The sequence below is a fragment of the Chinchilla lanigera genome, unplaced genomic scaffold (assembly GCF_000276665.1).
Source record: "Chinchilla lanigera isolate Chin_1 unplaced genomic scaffold, ChiLan1.0 scaffold00058, whole genome shotgun sequence".
NCBI classification, from domain to species: domain Eukaryota; kingdom Metazoa; phylum Chordata; class Mammalia; order Rodentia; family Chinchillidae; genus Chinchilla; species Chinchilla lanigera.
In genome coordinates this window covers 14397224-14420725 of record NW_004955459.1, presented here as the reverse complement: position 1 = coordinate 14420725, position 23502 = coordinate 14397224, and the positions used below count along the sequence as shown (strand labels likewise).

General features: G+C 37.0%; 1 protein-coding gene and 1 long non-coding RNA gene across 2 annotated transcripts in view; one reads left to right on the top strand and one right to left on the bottom strand.

Annotated features, from left to right (window-relative positions):
- Dpp10 (dipeptidyl-peptidase 10 (non-functional)) overlaps positions 1-23502 on the top strand; it is a 1310731-nt gene that overhangs the window by 346770 nt on the left and 940459 nt on the right. The window lies entirely within an intron of this gene.
- On the bottom strand, positions 1783-21851 carry LOC102028619. The gene is made up of 3 exons (XR_263018.1): positions 21779-21851; positions 5554-5877; positions 1783-1938 (listed from the first exon to the last, which is right to left on the bottom strand). It is a non-coding gene; the product is annotated as an uncharacterized LOC102028619 (long non-coding RNA).

The window sequence follows — 23502 nt, the reverse complement described above, 5'->3', positions numbered from 1 at the left end:
AGCACTCTGGGAGACTGAGGCAGGAGGACAGCAAGTGTAAGCCCACACTGGGCTATGTAAAGATTTAGAGAGATCCTGCCTCAATATAATAAAAGGGATGGGGCTGGGAATGTAGCTCAGTAGGAGGAAGCTGAGTTTAACCCCTAGTACAGCCTGTCAAGGTAAAATAGGTTCCTTTCCCGTCTTACTGGAATCAAGAACCTCCTACAGTGAGGATTAGCTTGATAATTTACCACTACTTGGCTTTGTACTTATTTCTTTCTGAGTCTCTTATCTAACATTACTTTACAGATAAAGTTCAAGGTTCAAAGAAATGATGTAATTTATTCAATTTCTCTCTGTTTATAAGAGCAACACCTGCTCTCAATGCCTTACTTCGGGATTCAGGAAACTTTCAAAAAATTTCTTTGCTTATTCTTCTCTTAAACTTCTCTTCCCTTTTTCCTTGGTCAAATTCTTTCTTTTGTGATGATTCCCCTAATGAATGATTATTGTATAACCTTCTCAAGTATACTCATGTGACAGAAATGTACTATTGCAGGGCACAAGGTTGATCCAAAGGAGTTTATCTCTGTTGCTAGAATTCTGGCCATCTTCATTTTTGACATGGGTTAGATTATTTCCATATGGGAACCTATAAAACCTCTTTGGTAATACCAATTAAGAACAATAATTGCTTTCACCTTGGGTTGTTTTCAAATACATCAACAGTACAATTTATAGAACTGTCATGTCACAGGGAAACTTATAGAAAACCATGTTTCCAATCATTTTCTAACAGAGCTGGATATTATAATGGCATGTCAAATTGGATAACACAGTAAAAATAGAAGGAAGATATTCACAGTCACGCCTCTCTGTCCTCACCATACACATAGGAAGCCGAGAAGCCTGCAGTTTCTTAATTCCTTGCGTTGCTTTCTTTATGTTTTCTAAGATTTCTGGAGTCCGTTCTGATCTGGAGGTGTGTTTTTGCTTCCTTTATTCTCCTTTGCACCGAGCTACTTACCCTTATTGTAATTTGGTGGACCTTTGGGAAAGTGGACTTGGACTCCTCTCTGGTCACTGAGAGACCCAAGGAAATGTATAGTTACACTGTTTTCTAACACCTCCTCCCTCCCTCTGTGGTGTTTGTGAGCGCCTGTGTCTCACAGAGTTAATACAAATACAGGATATGCTGTTCATTTTGCAACAAAGATAGAATAAGGCCCATGGTGCTCTGTTCTTGTTCTTGTTGAATTTGCCCTTTCCAAGTTCCTACCAAGTGTGTGGTGAGAAAGAACTGTCTCTGTCTCTCATGAAGGCAGTTGTCCTTTTGCTGTTGTCACAAAAGCAGTTGCTGGCAGCTCTGCTTTTGAAATTCAGAATGCATTTTTGCTTTATTAATACAGTTAGATTTAAGATCCCATTTTCCCTTGTCAATCTAGATAAATTGCTTTTAGTTGCCAAGTGAACACCCTAAATTCCAGATTCTGAAAATACAAGGTCTTCTGTCCCTAAACTAAAGGCCAATAAGTAATATATATATATATATGTATATGCATACATACATGCATACATACATATATACATAAAATAAGGGAAACATGATGGAATAAATGGGGAGGGGAACTGGGAGAGGGGAAAGGAAGGGGGTAAAGAGATTGAAAATGATCATGATATGTTACATTATGTACCACTTCTCCAAAACCAACATCACTACTCTGTATTACAACTTGTACTAATAAAAAATGAAAGATTTTCAAACGATGGTATGTTTAGGCACACAAAGCCCCCTTTAATTTTCACCTATCTTATTTCTTTTTTCTTATATAAATACTTTGTGTCCAGGTGTTTGTATTCTGGGAACAAGAACAGTAATTTCATCATACAAAATTACTCTCTTACTTCCTCTTTCTTGCAAAGCTTAGATCTTCATAGAGCAGCTGTTCTCAAAATCTGTATTAAAGAAGAAATAAGGTGAGTTAAGCTCAATCACTCTGTAGTGTGAGGACTGATGGAATCTTTGTTCTAGAGATATTACTGTTTGAAATGTCCTCCTTCACAAAAATGTTTGCCCAGTAGTTCTAAAGTTTTGTTTGGAACACCATGTCCCTTTAGAAGGATACACATTTTCAAGGACTCCTAAATCATGTTTATGTACCCCTAGGGAACATAACGGGTTCAGAAATATGCCTGTGCTTCACTGATTTTTAAGGAGCAGGAGGAAGGTGTCTGCCCAGATGGTGAGACACGTTGAAATGGGGCCAGGATGTTTTTACAAAAGAATTGCACCAACACTGAAGCATAACATCACGTTTAGGAAGTAAAACACACACACGCATGCACACACACACACACACATACATACACATGTGCACACACACATACAAATTTCAATCTTTCAGATTCTCTACTGTATACTTTTATTTTAAAATATCATTGAACTGTTAAAAATGTAATAATTTTCAAATAGAGAAATGTCTTTTTAAGAGTGCACTTGAGAATTTCCAGGCATATGTTTGCACCAAAATACAAATCAGCTTTGAGCCTTGGTCTGGTTCTTTGGAATTTAGTTCATATCCAAATGAAGTGAAACAAATAACCTGAACCATAGTGGTGTGTGCTCAAGTTAGGAAAACGACCTGGGCCAGCTCTGACAGGGGCTCTGAACACTGGGGGTGTGGGATCTCTACGCTTCCACAGATGCTCCCCTCGACTCTTATAACTGCAGAATGCAGTGGTCCAGACCACTTTTTTGGTGGGCAGGCCACTTATTTCAACTGTCTACTCACCATACACATTCATGGCATGGTTCTGGCACCTGGGGATTCATCTCTTCATGGGGTCACATTCCAATGCAGGTAGACCAATGTAAAGGAGTTTCAAAGGCGATATGTGCAGCAAAGACTAAATATTTTGAAAAATGATGTGATGGGACATGACCAGAGTAGGAATAGGCAATTAATTATGTTTGGCTGCTGGTTTGAGTACTCTGAGGGATGATATTTGGGTGTAGACTGAATGACAGCTTTCTAGCCCTTGAGTGATCACGATAAAAAAGTGTTTCTGCAAGAGGGAATGGCAAGTTCACAAGCATGAAAAGCTTTTACCTGTTCTAGAGAGACAGAGAGACAGAGAGAGGGAGAGAGAGAGATAGAGATAGAAACAGAGACATAGAGAGAAAGAGACAGAGACAGAGACAGTGAGAGAGATGGAGAGAGACAGATAGAGACAGAAACAGAGACAGAGAGACAGAGAGAGACAGGCAAAGACAGAGAGATAGACAGGGAAAGAGAAACAGAGGCAGAGAGAAAGAAAGAGAGACAGAGAGAGACAGAGAGAGAGAGACAAGACAAAAAAAGAGACAGACAAAATGATAGAAAAAGGAACTGGAGAGATAGGAAAAAACTGGATTTGAGAGAACCTTTTGGTCTCTGGTCATGAATCTCATTGTTACTACAAATGTAGTACAAAGCCGTTGGAGAATTTTAGGCAGGAAAGCATCACAATCTTACAATTTTAAAGCATGTGCTTTATAATAAATTAAGTGTTTATAATCAGTAATTCCTCTAATACTATGCATTTTGCATGAGGGAGCATACTCCCAAAGAACAGGACCATCTTGCAGTTCTCGAAGCTGAGAAGTCAGTGGAGCAAGCGGACCAGCCTGCTGTTGCGAAGCAATGATTTACGTCTGAACTACCTTCTCTCTGTGGTTCTAAGACTTCTGAGATTGAACTGCCCTCTCCCTCTTAACATACACACTGCAATTTCACTGAAATGCCTGTGGGCTACCCACTTTCCTGTGATCTTCTCTTAGAGTATTTTATTTCAGAAGAGTGCTAAATATCTGCTTTGTAAAGCTTTATTCCTATCTTCAAATTATCTTAATTCATTACCTTCTTGCTATGATAGTTTAATTGAGTGTAGGATATAAAACTAATTTATTTCACATTTTTGCTTTTAATAGTTTTCCCTTTCTTTATTGAAAAAGTAATTACTGAATTCTAATACAATAACTGGAAATGACTTTTCTAATAACACATATTATCATGTCATCTTCAGCAGAAAATACTTCAAGGCTTCCTCAACTTTGGGTTTCTGGAAATGAGCTTAGAAGTGTAAAAATGGTTCATTAGGTATCTCAGTATTGTCCCTCTTATTATTCATTTTTATTATTATTTTGTTTTTAATCATTTCTTTAATTTAAAGAGAATAACAAACTACAACCAAATAACATTGTAGGCAAAAACAAAACAAAGCAAAAACAATAAAAATAAATGATAGAAATTAGCAGTGGTTGCTATACTACATATTGTTATCTTCAACAAAGTTGCTCAAATTACCAGATATAAGAATGCAAGCTTGATCAAACAATTAAAGAGAATAACAAGTAATAAAAAAAACATTAGAAAAATACATATTGCCCAATTTTAAGAGAAAAATTGTAAACTATGTAAAAGAAAAAAAGTTAACATAACCCCAACACTGAGAAATGTTTTGACGTACATTGATAAATTTTTCATCTACATTTTCTGTGTTTATATGTAAATATCAAGTAATTTTAGTGGTATGTTGATATTCTTTTACTTTCTATTATTTGTGTGTACTAAAATTATCAGACTGAATTATATAAAAGTGACTTTTTATTTCTAAATGTTAGATGATCAAATATCAGTTATTTCAATGTGGCTGTCTAATAATTTAGAACTTCCATACTTTTAAATTATATTTATTTTAGATTTTAATATCTTGAGAAATACTATTTATACTCATCTATATCTATATCTATATACACACACTTGTTCATTTTTCTAATATTTTTATGATAAATTCTCAATAGTTAGATTATACATAGAAAAGGGTGTGCACTTTTTTTATATGTGCAAAATATTTCCAAATTTCTCATAAATTCAATACACTGGTATTATATATAGTTTTATACACTGGTATTATGTGTAGTTGTTCATATTCTCCGCAATACTAGATATTACTTTTATCAGTTTTAAACAACCTTATATTTCAGTGTCTCTAACATTTTCGGCAGTACGGACCAGTTTCATGGGAGACAATTTTTCTACAGACTTAGTGGGGCAGGTGATTGAGGGATAATTTTAATACAACATTTTGTGTATTTTATTTCAATAATTATGCATTTGATATATAATAATTACACAACTCACCACAATGCAAAATTGGTGGGATCCTTGGGCTAGTTTTCCTGCAATTAAGCAGTCTTATTGGGGATGAGGGCAGACAGTGACCCCCAAAATGTGTTGCTTCTGTGTTCTTTGCCGTCACAACAAAAAACCTTGCTTCATAAAAATAGGACATTGGGAATAGAAGCTGCCTCTTAAGTGCTTCTGTGCAAACTTATGATATTCCACCTTAATTTTAATCTAGAAATATACTTTTGTATTTTATGAAAAGATAAAATAAAATTTCCTAACAAAACAATAAAAGAGTAATATTTAATATACTGTGTATCATTATCTTCAAAGGAGTTAGTCAGAGTATAAAACAGACAAGAAAGATTCATAAGAGGAAAAAACAAACAAACAATAAACATACTTTAAGGCCACCAGCATGTGCAGTCTCAAGCAGTTGATCCTCAAGCATGGCAAAGTGGAATCACCTGGCTTATTCACAAATGAGTTGCAGATCCATTCCTTCCCAGTTTGGGGATCCTTTGTGGTTGGGAAGTAATGCTCATTCTTTTGAATGTTGAAATTAGTGATCATGTTCCACGCGGGATCAAGACTGTCCTGGTTCAATGTCCTTCCAAATCTGTGCTAATTGAATCATGTGGAAAATCCCAATGTTCATGTTGCCTCAATAGTTGGCTTGGAATGCAGCCACTCTCTCTGCCAATTTCAACACTGTTGTCATTGTCTCCTGAAGTGACAGATTGAGTTCATTGAACAGGGTGAATATGTTATAGGAGTTAGCCAGTTTTGTCCCCCTTTTTGTGGCACTGAAATGTGCTGTCAGTGGTGACTGTTTTTCTACAACTATTTAGAGCAGCTCTTGTAACTCAAAAACTCTAACTCTAGAAAGCCGTCTCACTCCTGTGTATCAAGAGATGATGCATGTGTGCTGTGTGCTTCTCCTTACAGAGCTCCCCAGACTGATCAAAAATACAGACAGGTACTTTAATGTGGTTTATCATTTTAATTACATTCTGCAAAAGCATTTTAAGCACCAGTGTTGTTATTGAGCTAGCTAGTACTTCTCTATAGATGACACAGTGCATAGACTTACATTCAGAAATGACCTCTGCTTAGAGTAGCAAAACAGGGAAGCCTGCCAGTCATGGCAGCCACTGTGTGTGTATATGTGTGTGTGTGTGTGTGTGTGTGTGTGTGTGTGTGTGTATATACATATAAAGAGAGAGAGAGACCAAAATTCAGTTTTCCTGATCTGCAATAATTCAAAGACATAAATAGTTCTGTGGTTGGTGGTAACAAAAGTCCACATAACATAACTTAATGTACATAACCCTGAAAAATACATTGCATGAAAGTATTCTTGCCTTTTTGTCAACATCAGTGGACTGCTCAGCCTAGATCGCATCCTGCAAGGACTCAGTAATCCTCTGTAAGAATGATGATGTCTCAATATCTTCTGCTGTTTCATCACCATATGTAGTTATGGTGCTAAGCTAAAAGAGGAACATGTGCCACCTTTTGCTCTGCGGCCTCTCCTAAAAGTTGAGGACAGTTGTCCTTATCAGCATTCAGGATCAATTCTGCAGCAATAGTAAAGGGCTTTCTAGCATTAACAATGCACTTCCCCACTGAGAATAACACTTGAAGTAAAGACAGATTTGATACACTGGTGATCTTCAGTGAAGGTCTCTGTTCTTTGTGTTCAATTTTCATTCTTTTGAAAAGTTCCAAGCCCTTTCTTTCAATGCAGGATGCTTGGTCTCTATGTGTTGAGAATTCTGTGGTATGGGTGGACAACCACTCACCACATATTACACAACAGGGGCCTGGAGAATATGAATCACTTGTTGCAGTGAACCCATACATTACATTTGTGGCATTTTCTTTTAAATGCAGTTTTCTTTTTGTTTGCAGTCTTAAAGTCTTTTGTCTCACACTAGCTCTTTCCCTCATTTCAAAGGAATTCTCCAGTGACATTACCTTTTGATCATTTTGGCTTGGGTTTAGCTGTGGACTTACCAAAACTGTAACTGAGGCAAGAACATACCCAGGAAAGAGATGACACAGAAATGGCACAAGGGGCTGGGGATTTAGCTCAGCGGCAAAAGCGCCTGCCTGGCAAGCGCAAGGTCGTGAGTTCGGTTCCCGGTACCGGAGAAAAACCGAAAAACCACAAAAAAAAAAAAAAAAAAAAAAAAAGAAATGGCACATAAAACAAAGGATGGCTCACCGATGGATTAAAGAAAGTGGCCAGTTCTGACATGAACCCTGCCACCAGATGCGGCTAAACTGCCTAAGTGCATCGATTCACTTGCCACTGGGAAGTCTACCACCACACGCAGCTTGTCACTTGCCACTCACTGAAAGAACTTTGGTATCAGTCTGAAAGCAATTGACTTACTATGGTTTATATTCATTCCAAACTCTCCACTAATGTTGATGTATTTTTACAGTCCCTCCCTGGCCCCAGCATCACCACCTCATCGTCACCTCAGATCATCAGCTGTTAGATTCTCATGAAGAGCATAAAACCCAGATGCGCAGTTCACAGCACGATCGGGATTTCAATGAGAATCTAATGCACGGCTGGTCTGACAGGAAGTGGAACTTAGACAGCAACATGAACAATGGGGAAGGGATATAAATACAAATGAAGCCTCCTCACTCCTCTGCCACTGCTCATCTCTTGCTTGTGGGTTGAATTTGAGAACTTCTGTTATAGATAGAAGACAAACTCATATGCATTTTCATTTCCTTGATTTGCCAACTAAAAGTGTAAAGCACTTTTCCTAACTTGTTGTCCCAAACCCAGCCCTTCATTCTTTTTAATGACAGCTCCTATCTGCAGGATGCAATGGGTCCATGCACTTCCTTCTAAGAGCAAAACGTTTCTGGGCAGAGTTAAGCCTAAGGCTAAGAAAGTGGGTGGAGAAGAAGGTTCTACATCGGGGCAGTAAGATGAATTACTGGGATCAGAGGGGTTCACTACTATATCTACAGAAAAGTTGATACAGTTTGAGGGTCACTGAGATCAAGCAGCCCCCAGCAGGCTTTTGTCTAAAATCCCCTCCAAGAATATATGGAAAGAGAATCGTCCACATATTAAAACAGGACGATGTCTGGGTTAACATCCACGAAATGCAAATAACTAAGCATAGCTTTTCTGCAAACCCTGTAAACATTCACAGTTCCTCTCACATAACCAGGACAGTGCCTGGCAATGGAGAGTAACTGATAAATTCTAGAACTGTCAGGGTCTTCCCTACTCAGAGTGTGATCTGATGAATCAGCAGCTTGTTAGAAATGCAGAATGTCATGACACAAGCCAGCCATGCTGATTCACAATCTGCATTTTACAAACATCTACAAGACATGCATGTATATATGTTAAAGTTTGAGAAACTCTGACTTAGAAGTGGATTTTGCAGAATCTTATGATAGGTAACATATGAACAATAAAGAGAAGACCTGGGGGCTGGGCATTTAGCTCAGTGGAACAGCTCCTGCCTGGCAAGTGCAAGGTCATGAGTTCGATTCCCGGTACCGGAAAAAAATAAAAAAGAGAAGACCTTGAAATAAACCAAGTGTCCATATCCCTGAGAAATATATGCATAGATTAATAACTAGCACATAAGCAGATGGAGGTGAGCAATTTAATAATGGCCCATAGCAGTGTGAGATGTGCAGTTTAATAATGGCCCACTGGCAGTACAACCAGTGACCATGTGGTTCCATTCTTTGTGATGCAGACCTCCGGGGAATAACAGGCACCCATGACTTTATTAGGTTGTCTTTGATATATTCAGAAATCTTTAAATAATGTTCTTGATGCCATTAGATTGAACAGTGCATAAGAAGTACCTGTCATGATGGCTCGCACATGTTAGGCAGGCCACCAGTCTCAGCTGTGATTATGACTATTATCATTGTCATCATCTTTATATTTTTGGCTAGTAAGTGGACTATTAAAGGGAACTGTACATATTAGAGAACAATACTGTGCTGATAAGGGCTTGGTATGACTATATAAGGCTGCTTTAATTACTAAACGAAAAAAAAACTGAAGAGAAAAGCTGTCACTTTTAAAAAGCTCAGCAACAGAATATCCAACATCAGCACTTAGTGGATGTGCTTGCAATTAAAGCCATGGTGTGGAATTCCTGATTACTCAGCTTTTGCAAATTGAAGGAATAATAAGTAGCATAGAAAGGAAAATGGTTGCTTCTTCATAAATGCAGAGAAACAAACACCTAATTTTTGTGTTATGCTTGTTTAATTATGTAATTTACTGTAACATATTTATAAGACAAGCATATAGCTCTAATAATGCTCTTTTACTTATAGCATTTTAAGAATATTAATTTATACTGCACAAAGGGACATGCTGGTGCTCAATAACAATGCTGGTGATTAAAATTCTCAGAAAAAAAGCATATGCATGACTGTAATGTACAAAGAAAACCTAGAATATTTTTAAGAATGAAGCACACAAACACTATTCCGGTAGAGCTGAGGACTCAATTCCATATCCTGAGCCTGAAGAAATGTAAACTCAAGTGTGAGGATATACTGAACAGCAGAGCAATTTTGTACACTTGTCCTCACCTCTCTGAGACTCCTCTGTCTTCAAATACAGAAGCAGAAGCCAGGCATTGTGCAAATCACCTAGCAAACAGTGAAGTTCAATACTGACATGTTGTGTTCCATGCACAGGATATGGAGAAAGTCAAACTCCATCTGCTCTGTCCACTGAAACAACTCTGAAACCTGGATCAAATCCACCAGTTTGCATACTACCAAACAAATAAATAATAGAGTAAGTGAGGAAATAGGGCTGCCCTTGTCACTTGGGAGATGTGACGAGTGGAGACTATCGGCTTTGCGCGTCCACAGACTTTCAGTCTTGAGCTGCTCTGACTTTTACTCTACTTGGACTTCCAAATGGCAGTTAGCTTAAAAGTAGGTTTTCTCTCAAAAAACAAGGAAGAAAAGAGGAGAAAAATCTACAATGCTTGGCTCAATATCTTATCCAAGTAAACATTCCAAGTCCTGTACCCGCCTGAGAATGTCCACTACATACATGCACTGAAGAAAATGAGATGATGTTAGGGTTATGGAGAGGACATTATGTCTTGGGGTTCTGACCACAGAATATTATCCACAACATGGAGAAGAAAAGGACAGAGGATCCACATAGAGGAAAACACTAGAGAACTTCCTACAATATTCAAATAGACATAGATGGTGAGCATATTGAATGGCAAAATTCCACAGTGTTTATCATTATAACTACTAATTTGAAAGTCCCCAAACAATTCCTCTGATAAAATGTTAAATATTTTGGCACTCTAAACAGGACCTTACGTTCCTGAATTAACATTTTCACATTTCACCTAGTTTGGATGGTGCCCCATCCTGTCTGCAATTTGTCATGCCTCTGCTCCCTTCATTCTGAGATACAAATTTTGGCCAAAACAACAATAACAACAACAAAAATCCACAAAATTGACATTTTTAAATTGACCTAAACTATTTCCTTGACAGTTCAGAAAATTTTGGTTCTATTAGTTCTTAAGATCTATTATGGGTTATGTTTTTAAGTCACTTACTGTGAACGAAAAGCTAACATTAAAAAATATCTTAAAGACACATGGATCGATTCTTTAGATTATTTCATCTCTGTGAGAATATAAAATATGAATCAACATTTGAATTTGATACATGTTAAATAGTGCAAAGTTTAGAATGGATAATGATGGAGATTGTGAGACAAGTCTTATGTTATTGCAAAACTGTGATCACTATTTAAATTGTGCCCACTCTCCAAAGGGGCAAAATGAAATTAACTCAGAGACCGCAAAATTTCTTTCTAGGATTCTTCATCTCTACATAAAATCAGATGATGACAAATTGGAGAGAGATAAAACTATTGTCCAGAAGAGTTAACATAGCAGAGCTGAAGTGGTCTGGTATCCTCACGAGCCTTGCAAGGTTGCCCATGGTTGACATTTGGGAATAAGCATTCAGGAAAGATTCCCACTATAGTCTGGTACAGATGCTGTACTGTTTATGCAAGCTGAATGTTATCTGTTGAATAATTAACTTTTGGGTTTTGAGAAGTCCAGTATACAAAATATCTGGATAGGGACCAGGAAGTCTATAAATTCCTGACTTCTGAGTCTCAAATATGAACTTTCTTATTAGACATCATTTCATGCATGTTCCAATAATAAATTTCTGGCAGAATTAAGTGTGTCCTATGTGAATTAAGAAGACTTACATGTTTGTGCCTGGCTTCTTCTTGACTTTAAGCCATGCTCTTCCTCTTTTTGATTTTGCTTTTGCTATGGTTTGAATGATGTTTAAGTTTGTGCCCCAAGACTTCATCTTTTAGAGGCTCAGTCCCCCGTGTGCAATGTTGAGGAAATGTGGAGCCTTTAAGAAGCATAGCCTAGTGGGGGGCACTTGGGCCAACTGAGAATGTGCCATTGGAAGAGACTGAGGGGTCACAGTCTCCAGCTTCTGATCTAGCAACAGATCTCTTGCTCTCTTGTCAATGCCTGCCATGACAACATCTGCCATGACACATTGTCAGTTCCCAAGTTGATGGGATCTTCTAATCCTGGGTTTTCAGTCTCCAAAATTGTGAGCTAACTAAGCTTTATTTCTTTATAAAGTAGTCTGCCTCAGGTACATCATTAGGCTTTTGAAGACTGAATTGGTACATTCTTCATCCTTCACTGGAATAAATCATAGCCCTGAGTATAACTGTGTGCTGGTTCTTTTCAGACTTCCTACATAAATATTAAACCCAGGTGTGGGCTTGGATATAAGCTTTGCAACTATACTATTGTGTGCTTTTAGATATTAAATTTGAAGCGAATACTAATTAATTGCTAAACAAGTGTCAGAACTGTTGAGGCTACTCGGTACATAACAATATTTAAAATAGATCATTCCTCACAAAGACTAAAAAATGTCATCTTATTTGGGTTCAAAGTGTGCAAGCTTAGTCAATAACAAGTTACATTTAGTAAATTAATGAGATGATTTTTAAAATATGTCTTCACATGATACAAGTATAGCATGGACACAAAATTATGTTCACTGCCTCATTCTTCATTTTTTGCTTCTAATTTATAACCAAACTATGAAATTTTGCATGGATTGTTTTGTGGTCATTTTCCAGTGTGTCAAGTGGGTATGCTTCAACTCTCTAGTAAATTGAAGCAAACACAAGTAAATTGAAGAAAATTATCATTTTCTTAATCATTTTATCCTAAATTGGTAGAGTCCACTATCTGTGGACAAGGTATGGTATACTCAGATTTACAATGTCTCCCCAAGATTATATGTACTCACAGATGGGGCTTGGGAAGGACCCTCCATCCTGAGGGCGAAGTACTTGTCAGTGGATTAATCCGCTGACTGGCAAATTCAAAGCTAAAGGAGCTGTTAGGAGACGGGGCCAAGGGGAAAGAAGTGGGTCAATAGAAGTGTGATCCAGCGGTGTGTTTCCCTCTCTGTCTCCTCTTTTGGCTCTGCTTCTTGGCTGCCATAATATGAGCACCTTTCCTCCACGAGAGTCCTCCATCTTGCACTTTCTCCCTTGGAACCCACAGACCAAGGACTGAATCCCCTAAAAGCCGTGAGTCAAAATAATCGTCTTTAACTTGTGGATGTTGGGCGTTGTGTTTCAGCGATCCGAAAAGGGACTGAGACAACGCACTTCAATAATATTTGATCATTTAGAAGACCTGCCAATGGACTAAAATCATTGCTGCAGTTCTACCTTGGAGCTTTACTTTCTACCTCCTAGTCACAACTTTGAATGATACTCTACTTTTTGGATCTTTCTAAGGTTAAAACTTTTACTTAGGGTTTCATCTAACTTGAGCATGACTGATAATTGTACTTTTTGGTCAAACTGTAACATTTTTTGCCAATTGCTGAGACTCAATTAAATCAGATATTGAGAGCACTGAGCAATACTTAGAGTACTCACTATTTCAGTCACACAGAATTGAAGGGGAACTACGAGTGTTTGTCTTTCATGAAAGAGGAGGCAAAATTTTGTAGTCACTCTCACACAGATTTCACAGCACTGGGAGATTCAGATTGTTTCTTGCTTGCTTGCATCCCCCTTGACCACAAATGATTTTAAGCTGAGAGGACAAGGAAAGGGAGTGAATGAAGAGAACTTTGGGCCTGAGTGTATAAAAAGGGAATGCAGTCTTTCATATGACTGTCAAAATGATATGGAAAAGTTCCCCACCCAATTAATCAACAAACTACATTATTGTCCATAATATGAGAATCTATTTTTCTATTCTAGTAATCTATCTCTCAACAAAAGACCATGGTTTCAGCTACTGCCTTCCTTTTCTGGTAATTCCATGTTATTGCATGAGAGATAAGATGAATGTATTTTGGGACAAGACCTACATATCAATCAGTGCATTAATAGGACTAATATTAATGTAATCTTGTGGCTTTTAATTACCTTTTAATTGGTTTTAGTAACCATTGTTTGGTATCAGAATGATGAAAAGGATTAATATGTCGAAGAGTGATAATGCAGTCTCCAGATTCATTGGTTAAGACATGTATCATTATTAATAACATGGAATTGGGGCTGGGGATTTAGCTCAGGGGCAAAGTGCCTGCCTGGCAAGGGCAAGGTCATGAGTTTGGTTCCTGGTACTGAAGAAAAACCAAAAAAAAAATAAATAAATAACATGGAATTGTGTAGTAGTAGGTACTGTGTGCTTTCTGTTGTAGCAGTGTTGGAGTATTTTTGTACAACATTCAATTATCTATCTTTTACTTGCATGTCATGGCTTATAATTTTATTTTAAATTTATTTGTCTTTGTGGTTGGTATTTTGTGACTACAGCAGAAAAAACATAGTAATTACTATGACACAATTCCACATTATTAATAATGATAATGTCTTAACCAATGAATTTAGAGATTTCATTATCACTCTTTAAAATAAAAAAAAACCTGTTAGATTTATTTGTCACAACTTGTCCCAGTATATATAATTTAATAATAATACAATAAAAGTAGCATAGAATTTTATTCTCTTTAATAAGGAAATCTGTATCAAGAATTGTGACTTAACTACTATGGCATGATAATGAATAGAGCTCTCAATTTGATATGTTTATCATTTATGAGCAAAAAATTAGTACACTGTTCTAAATTTGTAAATCTCCCATTATATGCCTATTGCAGACATTCTGTATACACACCTTGAGATGAGCGTTTTTCTCCTTGCATTTAGGAAAACTGTGTTGGCTTTTACAAATAACCGATTCCCATGTTCAAGTTGTGGATTTTCTTATGAATATTCATTATCTAGCAACTTAGATAACTTAAATTGGAATCCTTTTGCCAGATAAAAACCATGCTTGTTTTAATGTGTAACTATGGACCAGACTTTCTGGAAGGGATCTAAAAATTAATAATCCTCTTTTCTTGGCCAGAAGCTTTGGTGGAGGGAGGAACAGTCAGAGTGTAACTGGTTTGACCAAAGAGTGCTACAGAAGAGCTCTGAAGTTAACCAGTTCATAAACCTAAAAGGATAAAACAGGATGAGAAACAAAAAGCAAGCCAAGATTACTTTGTAACCCCAGTTATACACCCCCTCAAAAATCCCAAACTAGCAACAGACCCCAGTCTCTTAAAAATTTTGGTTCTAATGGTTAACATAACTAAAAAGGAAGGTTTGCACTAATATTGATTGGAGAAATTTTATGTCCATATCTTGTACCTTGAGCAACTACTTTAAAAATAACAACACGTAACCTATTAGCTATTGTTATTCTCCTATTACTTTGTTGTGAAATTTTGCTTTATCTTTTTTCCATAAAAAGTAAACTAAATTAGATAATGCTTATAAAGAAAGATTAACATAACTGCAGTGATCCCATGGTCTCCACCTCTTTTTCAGAGGTACAACGGCTAAAAAAAGCTGCTTCCAAATTTGCTGTCTGAGATTTGGTCCCCTGACTGTCCTCACTAGAATCCTGGACTTTGCTTAGCCCTGATTATCTTTGAGGTTGATACTACACTGTCAAGAGCTTAGAGACTTAAGAATCAGAGTTTCTGAGTTTCCAGTTGGTTTTACCATTTACTTTCTGGGTGATCTTAACAAGTTACTGAACTACTGTGAATTTCAATCTTATTCTTAAGTAACTGTAAAACATTACTCAGGTAATGCTGGAAAACTTAAAGAACAGCTGTGTCATAAATCAAGGAATGGACTAATAAATAAATATTAGTATGTCAGTGGAACACAGAAGACCACTGGAAAGAGTTCCCCAAAACCAAAACTGGACTAACTACAGCAACGATATAGATAACATATGTAGGGGGCTGGGGATTTAGCTCAGCGGCAAAGTGCCTGCCTGGCAAGTGCAGGGTCGTGAGTTCGGTTCCCGGTACCAGAGAAAAACCAAAAAAAAAAATAAATAAATAAATAAAAAATAAAAAAAAATAAAAAAAACATATGTACTAGTTTATAATCTAAAGTATAAAAGACACACATGAGGCCATATACTATAAGGGATTGAATAATTAATGGGAGAAACATGAAAAGTTATTCTTACAGAAGCAGAATTCTAAAAGACAGTATAAATCAGTACTATTCCCTCTAGAACCATAAGGTTCACTCCAGTCCCCATGCCTTATTATTCCTCACAAATGGATCCTAGACTTAGTGACTCACTTTAAAAAAATTATGTTGTGAATACAGAAGAGGCTGTATTTGTACAATGCAGAAACTGGATAAATACTAACTACTTTAACCAAATAGATATTGTCTGATGTCATCAACAAAATCTACGTTGCTATCATGTATGCCATTTTACGCTTTGCTCCTGGGATTTCCACTAAAATCCATAACTTCAATCTCATGATACAAGAGAAGGACCTTTGCTTTTGGGATTCCCTCTAAAATCTATAAGCTCAGTTTAATCATAAAAAAGCACTGGATAAGCCCAAGTTAATGGAACATTTATAAAATATTTGATCAACATTTCTCAGTCTCCTTGGACCTTAAAAATTAAGGCAAGACTGAAAAACTGTCATAGGCCAGTGTCAGGTAAAGAGACATGATGAAGAAATGTAGTGTGAGGACCGGGGATATAGCTCAGTGGCATAAGTGCCTGCCTGGAAAGCACAAGGTCCTGAGTTTGATTCCCAGCACCAAAAAACAAAATGTATTGTGGTGTTCTGCATGAGATCTTAGAAGCAGAGGTGATATTGGGAGTGGGTAGCTACCGATATTAGGAGAAAAACCGGTGTAATATAAGTGAAGTCTGAATGTAGTTAAAGTAATGGATAGATGTTGGTTACATAGTTTTCAAAGCGTACAGTGGTAATGCTAGCATCAAGAAAAATTTGGGTGCACGCAGAAAGTTTGCTTTATTTTCTCAATATTTCTATAAATCTAAGATTATCTCCAAATAGAAAAGGTGTTTATTAAAGAGGGGAAAGCAGAGCAAGAGCACAGCTGAATAAGAGCCAACAATAATTATCTCCCCATGGATAAATCAAATGAAAGAGGTATTTACATACCAAACATCACAAGAATTGAGGAACCTAGGTGAAACAACGTAGTGCCCGCTTTTACTACAATAAGATTTTTTTTTAAAAAAATGAAGAAAGCAGAAAAAAAAAAAAAAAAGTCACCAGTATCACACTCTCCTGATTCCAAACAGCTTGAGCACTTCCTGTTTTAGTAAGGGAGAATGACTTTAATTCCATACTTTAGACCAGAAACAATACCAGGCTCCCATGATGAAACCCAGCACCAAACAGCCCATGGCCACTTCACTCAGGATATTACCCATGTACTGAGCTGCTGAAACCGCTCAGAGGCTAAGTGACTGCTCTTACCACCTCCCTCCTACAGTCTTGGGTGGCCAAGGGAGAGGGCAAGATTCTAGCTTCTAGGGAGCAGGGCACAAAAGCTAACCAAGCACTTTGCCTTCATACCTAGCAACTGTCAAAAACCAAATGCCCCTGTAGATACTAGATCAGAGCTCATGGACATAGACTTTAGACCTGACCTGGTATCAGAGATACAGACCTGCACTCCAGCAGGACATACTCAACTAATGTCTTGATTATTGCAGGTCTTCAAGTATGCACCTGAGCCTGTGAAGATTCCTAGGGCGTGAGACTAGCTGCAGCTAAACTCAGAAAGCCCTAACAGGGGGCTGGGGATTTAGCTCAGCGGCAAAAGTGCCTGCCTGGCAAGCGCAAGGTCGTGAGTTCGGTTCCTGGTACCGGAGAAAAATCAAAAAAAAAAAAAAAAAAAAAAAAGAAAGCAAGAAAGCCTTGACAACCAAAGGACTGTGCACTGTTTTCACCTCTACCACCACTCCAGCCTTAGGCTGAGCAGCTACTGCCAGTCTACTCTTCACAAGCATCCTCTCAACCTACACTTGTATGAAATGGAAACGTGCATCCCATTGGATAGACTCATGGTTTGGTCTACATCACCACACAGTGTGGCATGGGTCTAGGTGCCCATCTGAGATTGTGGGTACCCGTGGTTGTACTAATAAGGTATAAGCAAACTCAATGTCAGCCTTGGTTGCCAAAAAAGTGCCTTCACCAATAATGTCCCAACCTATGACAGAATAGCATGAAGTAAGACTCCATTCATTGAGGGTAGCAAAAGATAGTAAGTGCAATACTTTACCTTGGGACTCATTGGCAAGCTAATGAAACATAACACTGGAAAAATTCTAATAGCTTCTACTCCCAGGCCAGGGTCATAGAACATAGCCTCTGGAACAGTGCTAGTGCCATAGGCAGACATATAGTCCAGTTTATTGGACTTCTGTTTTGGATAGTGTTAATTGTGGATGGTTGTAAGAGTCATGGGCCACAAGTTCAGTTCAGCAGAAGGGAGCCTATAGCAGCATAGACTTTGGTTCCATCCAAGTAGTATGCTAGTACTGGTGGGCTGCCCAGGTTAGTGTGCAAAACATAGTTTCACTATTGGTGACTACAGGTATAGCACAGGAACTGGGCCTAGTTCCTCCACAGAAATACTGCTCAGAGACAGACAGGTTTTCCTAGTGTTCAGTAATAGAAAGTTTATGATGGCTACAGACAAGGTATCTAGACCAGAAATGGGGTTGAGGGAGAGGCTTGGGAGACAATTCATCGCTTTTAGCTACTCCACAATCAATGTTGTGCAATACACAAATTGCATATTTTTAACTAATCTGGACTTGGATCACCTTCTAGTGCTGAAATAGTGACTACACACATGCAGCAGACTCACCGCAAACTTGGATTTAAGGTTTCCTGTGTTGCTAAAATAGAAGTGACTGAAGGCTTCAAGAAAGTAGGCTGCCCAGAATTTCTGGAAAGACAAGAACAAATGAAGCGAAACTATAAAGACTGGAATAAATTTGTAAATATTGAGTGGCCAGACATTGTTGCACACCAACTGATATCAGTCTCACATAATAGTCAAAATAAGGCACAAGGAACAGCTGTATCGTGACCAGTATGTGTGTACTACTGGATGGAGTATTTAAAATTGTATTTTAAGTGAGTTAAATGAACTCAGAAAATGCAGAACAGTGGTTTAATATTCCAACAGAGAAATTTAGAAAATTTGCAGAATTAAAAAAGTTCAAGCAGGTATACTTAAATTGAAACATACACTAAATGAAATTTAAAACAGGAGGAAGTCATCTACAGCAAAATAAGTCAAACAATGAAATAATTGGTGACTAATCAATGAAGCCATTAAAGGTTAAAAACAGAGGTTCCCAAGGCAGCAAGATAAGAAAAGTAGCACAAGAGTGTTTGTTAGTGTTAGAGTTGGGGTTAGGGTTAGGGTTAGGGTTAGGGTTAGGGTTAGGATTTGCTTGACAGTAAACTTTACCAGAAACCTTACAGGGTTGGAAGAGTGGCTTGAAATTTCCACAGCAGTGATCGGAATAAATGACAGCTAATAAATGTACCTAGAAAGTCTATGCTTCAGAAATGTAGATGAAAGGGAATCTCTGCACATACAAAACTCAGAAAACATATCTCTATCACACTTAATCCCATGAAATGCTGAAGGGAATTATTCATACTGACAAAGATATTAATGAGAACGTGAAAAAAAAAAGTATAAGACAGTATTCAATTCATCATTAAATTAACCTTTCAGCCTATTTCAGAATACTGTAGTATTCTAAATATGCAAACTATTCAGTATGTTTAGAAAAAAGCCTGGAAAGCAAAACAATTAAGATAATGAGAATTATATTAGTACATTAAGATATTGAAAAATGTAAAATTGGATATCAGAATTCAAAATATGAGGAAGTGTGCAAACATGCAGTTTTTATTAATATACTTAGAAATAGATTTCACTAGTGTGAGTGATTTCTTCAATGAAAAGTATAAAACTTTGATGAAATTGAAGAGGATGCAAAAAACAGGCAAAATAACCACAGTTATGAATTGGAAGAATTAATATTTTTGAAATGTCCATAGTACCCAGAAGATTCCACATGCTCAGTAAATCTCTGTCAGACTACTAATATTATTCACATAATTGTTGAGAAAACAATATCAAAATTTATGTGAAATCACAAAAAATCCAAATCGTGACAGAAATCTTAAGGAAATAGAATGAAGCAAAAAACATTACACTAACTGACTTCAAAATACACTATAAAACTTCAGATAACTAAATTGTATGTTATTGGCATCAACACAAATATAGACTATAGTCTATCAGAATAGAGAGACTACAAGCAAACTGATACATTCGTGAACACATGATTTTGACCAGGTGCTAAGAAAAAAAACCACTGAAAAAAGGTTGGCCTTTTTGAATACATAGTGCTGGGAAATTGGGTATCCACTTGTAGAAGAATGTTCCTAGACCTCTGTTTCTCACTAGTGACAAAAATCAATTTGAACTGAATTTAAAAATTAAACATAAGATCTGAAAGTATGAAACTAGTAGAAGAAAACAAGGAAACTCTTTGGGACATAGTAGTTGGCAAAGAAATTTTGGATAAGACCATAAAATCACAGGGAACAAAAGCAAAGCATTTACTAATGGGATCATATCAAAGTGAAAAGACTAACAAAGGAATCAATCAAGAGTAAGGAGACAAACTACAGAAAGGGAGAACATTTTCTACATGCACATCTGACAAAGGGTTCATATGTAGGATACATAAAGAACTGGAAAAACTCAATAACCAAAAATAATGCATATGATGGCCACCTCTGTAATCGCAGCACTCTTGGAGACTGATGTAGGAAGATTCTAAATTTAAGCCCAACATGGAAAATTTACTGACTAATTAAGACCCTTCACACTCACCCCACCAAAAAATAAAATAAAATAAAAAGGACTGGGAATATAGTAAAGTACAAAGGCCTTGTGTTTTGTTTCCAATAACACAACACACACACACACACACCTTGAAAATCACCTGATTTTAAAACATGCAAATGATTTGAATACACTTCTCAAAAAAAGACATACAAATGGTGAGTAGTGTATGAAAAAAGCAAGAGCACACCCCACCTCAAGGAAATACAAATCAAAATCACAATGAGATATCACCTCACTCCTTAAGAATGATCATTATTACAAAGAAAAGAAAACAACTGCTGGCAAGAGCGTGATAAAAACGAAACCACTGAACACTATTCCTGGGAGTTTAAATTAGTACAGCTATTGTGGAAAACAGTATGGAGATTCCTCCAATTATTAAATATAGAATTACCATATGATCCAGAAAACTCACTTTGGATATGGACCCAAAGAAAATGAAATCAGGGCGTTGAAGAGACACTTACAATCCAATATGCATTATAGCATAGTTCCAATATCGAAGACATGGAAACAACTTACGTGCCCATCAGCTGATGAATGGACACAAAATTATATGGTACACATACAAAATGGAACATTACTCAGCCATAAAGAAGAATGAAAACCTGTAATTAGCAACACCCTGGTGAGAACAGGAATTCATTATGTGAAGTGAAATAAATCAGGCACAAAAAGACAAGTAGTGCCTCATCTTACTTATTTGTGGATGCTGAAAATGTTCACTTCATAGTACAGAACAAAATGGTTATCACCACAGGTTAGGAGAATATGAGGGAGAGATGGGGAATGGTTGAACAGTGCTTTATAGTTAAATAGGTAAATAAAGTTTGGGTGTGCCATTATGTAGTAGTATGATTATAGCTAACAACTACGTATATATATTTCATAAAGTTAGATGAAAGGACTTTGAATATTTTTATTATAAAGAAATGATAAATGTTTGAAGACATAAACACATTTATACTAATTTAAACATCATGCAGTGTATCCATTGTAAAATATCATATGGTATCCCCAAAATATGTATAATTTTTATGTTTCATATATCAATTCAAAATTAATTTAAAATAAAAATAAGAACACAACTTAGATGATTTCATTAAAAACGAATTGGGTTCATACCTAGAATTTCGTTCATCCAGGATGTGATAGAAACAAAATACTCATTTTTATTCTCTTTTCCCTTACCCACACTGAGCAGAGGGTCTCCCGGGCAACCGGGGATGCTCATAATTTCACTTACATAATGATCAGCAACAAGCACAGCTGAAACACCAGGCTGTCCTGGGGAGGATGCCTCCCCTCCAGGGAGGAACGCGATGGAAGTAGTATACGTACACTACTGAGGTCACAAAGAGACCCTCACTCTTGCTCGGCATGACGACTTATTAAGACCCTTCCGAGACCCTGATTATGCTTACTTGAGAAAAATTCTTTTCAATGGACAATTGTAATGTTAGCTTTTCTCTAAGTTATATTTACCAGTTTTTGAAATTTATATTGAAAAATAAATGCTGAAAGGAAATAAAGAAATCAAGATTTGAGTTCATTTAGGGTTTGGATCATCTCTGTCCCTTAAAGTCCAATTTAAATTTCAAGTGACTGCATAGTAACTAACCTCAATCTCTTCTGAGGGTCACTGTATGTATACTGCTGTTTAGATCCTGCTAGAAGGATGCGAGGGAGATCTAGCTGTGACATCAATCCTCAGGGCTAACTCAGCTTCTCTGGGGGTGAAGCAAGGGTCCCCCTACTTCTCTCACAACTCCATGTGTGCTTGCCAAAGCTGCATGCTCAGTTGAAGATGACAACCTTCTCCTGTAGAAGATGTTCTTCATTAAAGCACGGCTCACTAGCTGCCCTTCCCCACTAGAACCTGCAAACAAACTCACAAATCCTAGTAGGAAACAGAATCGGCAGTGAGGCCCCTTCAAATCACAGATTAATGACTCAGGAACAGAGAGTCTTTTGTTCTCCTCTAGGTAATAACCTAGCATATTGTTTAGACAAAACACTCATAGACAGTAAAAACAGATTTCCAATAATTTCATACTAAGTCTACAATCATGACTCCATATATATGTATTCTTTCAAACTCCACTCATGTTCACATTCTTTACCTTAGGCTGTGAAAAATAAGAGGGAAGACATTTTTCTCTTTTGAGCTATTAAATTAGAGAATGGGGCAGCCATTTGTTAATAGAAACTGGTGTTTCTGAGTTTTGTGTTTGATCAGTGGCAAGCAACTAGATGATATTGCTGTTGTACAGGGAAAAATGAGGACGTGGTTTTTGACTCAAAGGCACCACTAACATAAAGGGGGTGTTCCTGTGAGAAATACTTATCAAGTAGCTTTAAAATAAATTGGAAAAAGGATAAAAGAAAGATGGGGGGAGGCAGAGAAGTGAGCAAAGTGTCAGCAGATGACCAGGTTTCTACTTGAAATTCAAATTGACAGCTGGCACTATTTGAATCATTCTGCATTTAATATAATCTGAATGGGGAGATGATAGTCTTGGATTTTGAGGAAATAAAGCCTTGAATATGAGAAGTGTAGAAGCTGCTGTTATTTTGCACTTCTCGATTCGACACACTTCTCTTCACTATGCTTTGAAGAAAATGAGGTGTAGATACTTTGGTTGTTTATTCCTTTGTCAGCACCATGCATAAACGATGTAAGTTCCACATTCATACCTTTTTATATGTAGCTATAAACTCTTAAATGGACCTGTTGAAATAAGGGTTAAAAACAAAATTTAAATATATGATTAGTTGAAAGAGAAGTATCCATAATGTGGAAAATAAACCAGGCTTAAAACGTAGTCATTAACAATAAAGTTGTCAAAGTAGCAAAAGGTAATCAGTTAGGAATGACAGGCGAAAAGGAAAATTTAATTAACAACAGAGATATGTAAATTACTTGTTATAGATCTAAGAGTACCACTTTATTTCACCAAAAGCTTAATT